The sequence below is a fragment of the Octopus bimaculoides genome, chromosome 3 (genome assembly GCF_046866305.1).
Source record: "Octopus bimaculoides isolate indiv1 chromosome 3, ASM4686630v1, whole genome shotgun sequence".
NCBI lineage: Eukaryota > Metazoa > Mollusca > Cephalopoda > Octopoda > Octopodidae > Octopus > Octopus bimaculoides.
Window position 1 is genome coordinate 89,038,972 of NC_142930.1, and position 7,898 is coordinate 89,046,869.

At 33.3% G+C, this 7,898-nt stretch overlaps 1 pseudogene; it reads right to left on the reverse strand.

Annotated features, from left to right (window-relative positions):
* Window positions 1-6,683: 6,683 nt before the first annotated feature.
* Window positions 6,684-7,252, reverse strand: LOC149136629 (uncharacterized; annotated as a pseudogene).
* Window positions 7,253-7,898: the final 646 nt, after the last annotated feature.

Genomic DNA, 7,898 nt, shown 5'->3' on the forward strand with positions numbered 1-7,898 from the left:
GTGTCTGTGTTTGTCCCTCCCACCATCGCTTGACAACCGATGCTGGTGTGTTTACGTTCCCGTAACTTAGCGGTTCGGTAAAATAGACTGATAGAGTAAGTACTAGGTTTCCAAAGAATAAATCCTGGGGTTGATTTGCTCGACTAAAGGCGGTGCTCCAGCATGGTTGCAGTCAAATGACTGAAACAAGTAAAAGAGAATACATACATACACATATATATAACTATGTGTGTGTGTGTGTGTCTATGGTCTGTGTTTGTCCCCCACCAGTACTTAACGACCAGTGTTGGTGTGTTTATACCGGCAAAAGAGACTGATAGAATAAGTACCAGGCTTACCAAAAAAAAAAAAAAAAATTAAATACAGAGGTAAAAGAATAAAAGTAAAAGAATACAAGTATTTAAATACACACACACACATTTAAATACATGAGGTATTACCTATATTTTAAAATAAAATTACAAAATTACAATTATGTTTATTTGAAACAAAAATATTTGCAAAAAAAAGACCTATTAAATTTACGAAATCTTCAATAAATCTTGTGTGTATTATTACCTAAAATGACACATTTGTTGACAACTATCAACACACGATGCACTATTTTCTGATACATGAAACTGTGTCATTTTACAGAATGATAGAATACATATAAAATTTATTAAAGATTTCACATATCTAATATATTTATTAAAAACCAAAAAAGGAAATTCTGTACAAAATAAACATAATGATTGCATTTCGATAATTTAAATTTTAGTTGAAAATATGAGCTGTATGTATGCATACATATATATATATATATATATATACACACACACACAAATATACATCATATATAAATATATATATACATATATGTACATATATATATATATATACACATACATATATATACAATATACATATATATATACACATATATAGCAGTGTACGTACACTTTGTCCCTCTCTCTCTCTCTATATATATATATACATATATATATATACATATATATATATATATATATATATATATATATATATATATGCATATATAGAGTACTGAGTACTGAGTTCACTGTAATTGATTTATCTCCTCTCCAAAATTGCTGGCCTTGTGCTAAAATTTGAAACCAATATTTTAACACCTATTATTCTATGCTTATATGAGTCAGATGGGATTTATTGAAGCAGGTGTTTTTTACGACCAGGTGCCCTTCTTGTTGCCAACCATTACCTTTTTCTAAGTAAGTTAGCATTTCTTTACGGCCAAACATGTTTTCACAGGAGATTTGGAACAAAAGGCAGCACCAGTATGATGGTGACACATTTATAACTAGCGTATAAGGAAATAGAAATACAAACATACACTCACGTACCTTACATACAAGGGAGGCTTCTCTCAGTTTCTGTCTGCCACGTCCACTCACAAAGCTTAGGCCATCCTAGGGCAAAGGTACAAGATACCTAGTCAAGGTGCCACTCTGTGTTGTTAAATCTGAATCCAAATTGTTTGAGAGCAAACTTCTTAACCACATTACCAAGCCTGTGTCTATAAATCTGCCAAAATTTCCAACTATGAGTTTTTCGTTGTTCAGTTAACTTATCTACTAAGTGTATTGAATCAGTGTGATGTGGATGAATATTCCACACACATACCTTAAATGCAGTGCTCAGGCAGAATCAGTTTGACATAATATGACAAGTTTGAACCTTTGAATTTCATGCACAATACATGTAATGACTTCTATGATATTTCTGTGTACCTAAGTTCACACACAAGATACGAGTTGACCTGAGGCTACAGAAAATGACATTTATCCAAGATGCCATGCAAACAGATTGATCTTAGGACCTCAAGATTGCAAAGTGAATTTTCTAACCATTTGGTCACACACAGTCTGTGTGTGCTTGCATATGTATATGTGTGTTTTGTATGTAAGTATATATATGTGTGTGTGTGTGTGTGTAATGTGTGTGTGTGTGTGTGTGTAATGTGTATGTGTGTATATGTGATACATGAACATATATATATATATATATATATATATATATGATATACACACATGTATATATGTATCAGTGTGTGTGTGTTTGTGTGAATGCATACATTTATATGTATAGAGTAAGTATAGACAAGTAATCATCAGTATTTATAATATATTTACATGAGAAATTACATAACTTTATGTGATATAATCAAATCTTTACAGCTGTTTCAATGTACTCTGTGAGTGGTGGGTATTATGACACATAATTCAAGATTAAGAAGTTGGATTTTAGGAATTTGAACAGTCTTAAAACTTAATGCCTACATATTCTTGCATATGCATCCTAATACCCACTATATGCGTGTGTATATGCATATGTCTGTGTGTGTGTGTCCCTTGTTATGTTTCCTTGAAAAGAGAATAGCACATTGGATAATACAGTCCTATGTAGGCAATGCTCAAATAAAGAGCAGGATGGTTGTGACTGGAATGTCTGTGACCATAGGTATTTTCAGTCTGAGCTAACCATGGGCTAAATAACAATGAAAGATAGCTAGAATTGGAATATAATGGGCACTAACTGTTTAATAGGTGAACCGATAAACTGCTGGATATAGTTTGAGAGCAAACTTCTTAACCACATTACCAAGCCTGTGTCTATAAATCTGCCAAAATTTCCAACTATGAGTTTTCAGTTGTTCAATTAACTTATGTACTAAGTGTATCGAATCAATGTGAATGAGGATGAATATTCCACACACATATCTTAAATGCAATGCTCAGGCAGAATCAGGTATATACAGCCAGTACAGAGAGAAAGTCTAGCAACTTTGGTTTGCGTCATTGACCCAGCTCTAACATTGATACTTCAAGTATTCTACAAAAAATAAATAACGAAGAGCTAACTGAAAGAATGCAAACTTTCTTAGATGGAAGTGTGTTATGTTCAAATTGATTAGTTTTGACAGGGAATACTCTGAGAAAACCAGACTTTCAAATTTCAAACGTTTAGCTGCAGAGCCTTATCATGTCAAAGGAGCTTTGCAAAGGACATATTTCACAAGTTAATGATGGCCTGGCTGGATGTAATTTGAGATTTAATGAAGCATTTGACCTTGCTACAGACAAATAGTGAAAAAAGATTGGCCAACGTTGTGTACACAACATCTCTTATGCTGTGGACTCACTCCTTATCGAAACATATAACGTTGAAGGAGATGATTTGCAGCAGCAGTAGATTCAATGTAATGATAGATTGCTATTTTTTATAGGCCAAAAATGGAAATTGTATTAAGTGCTTGCTTTCTTGGTTGACATCAAGAATTAAAATCATCGGTGGAAACATATAAATGAACACCCAAACAAATCAAAACTAAGAATTCAATGCAGATTCCGTATATCTTACTTTTTTTACATGTCAATAAATCTTTTCTGACATTTTGTATGTCATATGTATGCATACTGATGAGTTGTGTTAATTTTGTTAGAAAATAATGATTCCTTTGGGGATAGTTGTCAACAAATGTACCATTTTGGTAAATGATAGAATACACACAGTTTAATAATGATTTCATAAAGTTACTATATTTATTTTTTTTAAAATTCAGTTTGAATTAAACATAATAATTGTATTTTGATAATTCAAGTTTTAATATTGAACAAAACTTCATAAAATTCTCAACAAGTATTATAACTTGGGAAAATGTTGGTAATTAATATTTTCTAGAAAATATTCTTAAATTTTTAACTATTTTAAAACAACTTATCTGAAACTGACTTTGGTACCATAATCAAAAAAAAATAGAACAAAACAATAACATTTTAAAGTATTCATATTTATATCAACACATTCTATCATCATTATGTGAGGAGCTAATGTTATCAGCATAACAATGAAAAAGTTAGTCATTTTACAAATTCTTTATTAAAGGAAAACAACCTAGCATATTATGCGCTATATTTTTCAAGAAACATGGTTATAACAGGGTTAATAAAAGACTGTCTAAGAGAAAAAGTTTATCATAGTTGCTGAATCATCCTCATTTTGCATTATGACAAAGTTAATTGTCATATGGTACAAGAAACTTTATTGAGATATTATACATATCTGTCTTTAGTGAAGAAATGCTGTACCAAGCTTGTTTCTCTTAATTTCTGGTGGTTTTCCAAAAGTCGCTGATAAATACGTAATGCATCAATGACATCAAAGTCAAGGCAGTAACATAGAATTAAATAAAAAGGGCTTTGGTCAAATGAAAGAAAAAGAACACTAACAAGATTTTTTCACAGGGCTTCCAAGATTGGTGAAAGACAGGTAGCAAAAATTATGACAAATAGGCTGCTTCAAATAGAAACAATGCATTGAGATGGAGAGTAGTTCTCAGATTAGAGAATAGTATACTCAAACTGAATTGCTTTCTTGTGGTATGAGTTTCATAGTATCCCTAGTATCTGGCAATGTTTTCAACAGAGTCCATTTTTTCCTTCTGTTGATGTTTATCAGGAACATTGACAAATGTGCTGCATATCTTAATAATAGGGTTTATGTAGCATGGTTCTGCCATTATGACTTCCAATGTTAGCAGTATCTAGGTTTTGCAGCACCTCATAAGAATACTGTGACCATTTGTTTTACATCCTTATCTAAACTTAAAGTGTAAGAAGCACCAAGAAGATTCGTTTAACAAACCCAGCCATAGTTTCTTACTTGAAGAATCCTGGAAGATACTGTTTAGTCAAATCAGCAATGGCACTTAACTAGTACATAATTTTATTAACCTTGGATGAATGAAAGCAAGGTTGATCTTGATAGAAATTGAACCCAGAAAGCAATGGGCTGAAACTCAATGCTGCAGGACATTTTATTTGATGCTCAAATAATTCTGCCAATCCAAATGAACTTCACTAAAAGTATCCATACTCAGATAATGAGTTTATATTAATCAATAGAGCAAGTCTACTATCCAAGAGCAGGTGCGGTTCATCTGATGGACTTCTACAGTTTCACATTATTGAACTTCACTCACAATACTTGAGTCATCCATGGGTTATGACAGAAGACACTTGCCCATGGTTCCACAGAGTATGATTGAACCCAGAAGGGATTACAAAAGCAATTTCTCAACCACAAGGTTAAACTAGCATTTTGTTACATAAGCAACATAAGGCATTTCATTTGAGAGGTTTCAAAATGCAGTCATGAATACTGTTTCATATTGTTGCTATTGTTGTTTAACCAAGGTCAGCCTTGAATGAATAGACCTCTGATCAAAAGAATTCTAGCCATGATAATCCCATCATTTCAAGGCTACCAAAGACTACATTATCTTCAGTGTCTTTACATTTTATGATAATGAGATGTGATTTGAGGGCGATTTGCTGCTTTTTCAGGTTTCCTAATTGGATTGTATGATTCATGTTTAATATATTGGCAAAAATCAAAGTTCTCTCTTATTAGATCAGATTTATAACTTATTGATTCATGTAACAGTACTAATATCATTAATTCGTTGCATTTATATATGAACGGACTTCAAATACAATTTATGATCTATCTTTCTAATACTACCAAGAAAAGGCAACAATGTGAATTACATGAATCACAGGAATCATATGAAGCAAATCTTTTTTCTTATACATGAGAAAATAACGTGATTTTTACAAATTTTAAGATACCAAAAGTGTTCTATGCATTTTCTGATTCTCTTTGTAAACAAGTTTTCAATGTAATCTTTGTTCAATTATATATTTTTCCCCAAGTAGTAATTCAATATTTTTCACTTGCTTCTTTTTCTCAGAATCAGTTAAATTGCGCCACAAGGAGACACATGGAAGACCACTAATAGCATCACTTTGTCCAAAAATGGAAAATGTTCAAGTGAGGGACTAGCAACATCTAATAGAAAAACTGATATGCTCTGGGAACTGTCCAAGGATAGCTTGATGTTCAATATAGTGGGGATGAGAAATAAAAAAAGAGTTCAATATTAAATCTAGTTATTTCATATGGTGTCATCATAGGTTATAGAAGAGAATGTATATGATTAATAATTACTTCTCTATTTAATGTATATCCTTTTCTCTTGTGAACAAAAACAAATATTAAAAATAGATTGGGCTGATATGAGTAGAGAGAGAAAGAAAGAGATAAATATATAAATATGTGAATATATGTTTTTTTTTATTAATATTTAGCAGAAGCAACAGAGTGACTCATAGCTGAGACCTCCATGCATTGGCACTTATCAAACTCATATTTTGAGTTCTATTTTTCTTGTTTGCATCAACAAACCTATATATACATGTACATATGAGTATATATATAAAAGTTTATATATGTATGTATATATGTGCATGCTTACTTGCTTAAGGCAGTCCATCTTGACAGATGACGGCATCGTTTTTGACCCTTAGAAGTTGTCTTGATGGCATTGACTGAAAAGGCCGATTCTGGAGGCACATGTCCGATTACACTGAGAGCAGCGAAGAGGGCTCTGACGAAGATGTGCTCATCTAGAATTTTGATGTCCTTGAGCTGTCTCCGCTTTTCTTCGTGAAGTCTAGTCCGCTCATCCTCAAAATGCTGCATAGCAATTTTGACCATATCCCTCCAGGTAGTACAGTCTGTGGCCAGTGTTTCAAGTTCACCAGGGCTTCAGGGATTTCTTGAGATGATTTATATATCGCTTCTTTGGCCCTCCATGCGGTCGGTTACCCTCTGCTAACTCCCCAAAGAGGACAATTTTGGGTATACAGTTTTCTGGCATCCTGATAACATGCCCCACCCAGTGCAGTTGGCGTTCGAGGAACATACATTCGATGCTTGACAATTTTGCTCATCTCTGGATCTCAGTATGTGGGATCTTATCCTTCCAGGTCAGATAAAGAATGAGCTGGAAACAGCGGATATGAAAGGCTTTGAGGAGTTTAACATGACCATGATAAAGTGTCCAGGTTTTTGAGGTATACAGAAGCGTGGAAATCACAACAGCACGATAAACCTTGATTTTCGTAGAGAGATTCAGATCATGATTAAGGAAGACTCTATCCTTGAGACGTCCAAAAGCAGAGGAGGCAGGGTGGATGCAATTCTGAATTTCGTGGCCAATGATCCCATTGCTTGAGATGATGCTACCCAAATAGGTGAATTTCTCGGTGTTCTTTAGCTCGTTGTCTTGGATTGAAAGAGTCACAGGGGGTGAACTATTTTTGGAGCATTGAAGGATCTCTGTTTTCTTGGTGTTGACCTGGAGTCCAGCCCGATGATAGGCATTGCACATGACATCTAAGTTCTGCTGAAGGTTGGCTGGTTTGTGGGCGAGAGTTTCACAGTCATGGACATACTATAATTCGAAGAGAGTGGTGGACTGAATTTTTGTTAGTGATTTTAGTCTCTTCAATATGTGTATTTGTTTTTGTGAACCATAAAGACAAGTGATCTTTCAAAGAAAGTTATTCCTACTGCATTCTAAAAGTTAAGAAATGAATATAATGTAGAAGTTATTGCTTACATAGAGCCAAGTTTCAAATTTGAAAGTGTCCTGAAGTTTTAAAACATATTTAACATTGGCAGTAGAGTTATATGTATGTATGTATGTATGTATGTATGTATGTATGTATGTATGTATGTATGTATGTACGTATGTATGTACATATGTATGTATGTGTGTGTGTATGTGTGTGTGTGTCAGTGTTTGTCTCCCCATCATCACTTGACAATATGTGTTGGTGTGTTTACATCCCAGTAACTTAGCATTTCAGCAAAAGTGACCAATAGAATAAGTACTAGGCTTACAAAGAATAAGTCCCGGGGTCAATTAGTTTGACTAAAGATGGTGTTCCAGCATGGCCACAGTCAAGTGACTGAAACAAATAAAAGAATATACACATATATATAAAACGTTTTATTTATATATATATATATAT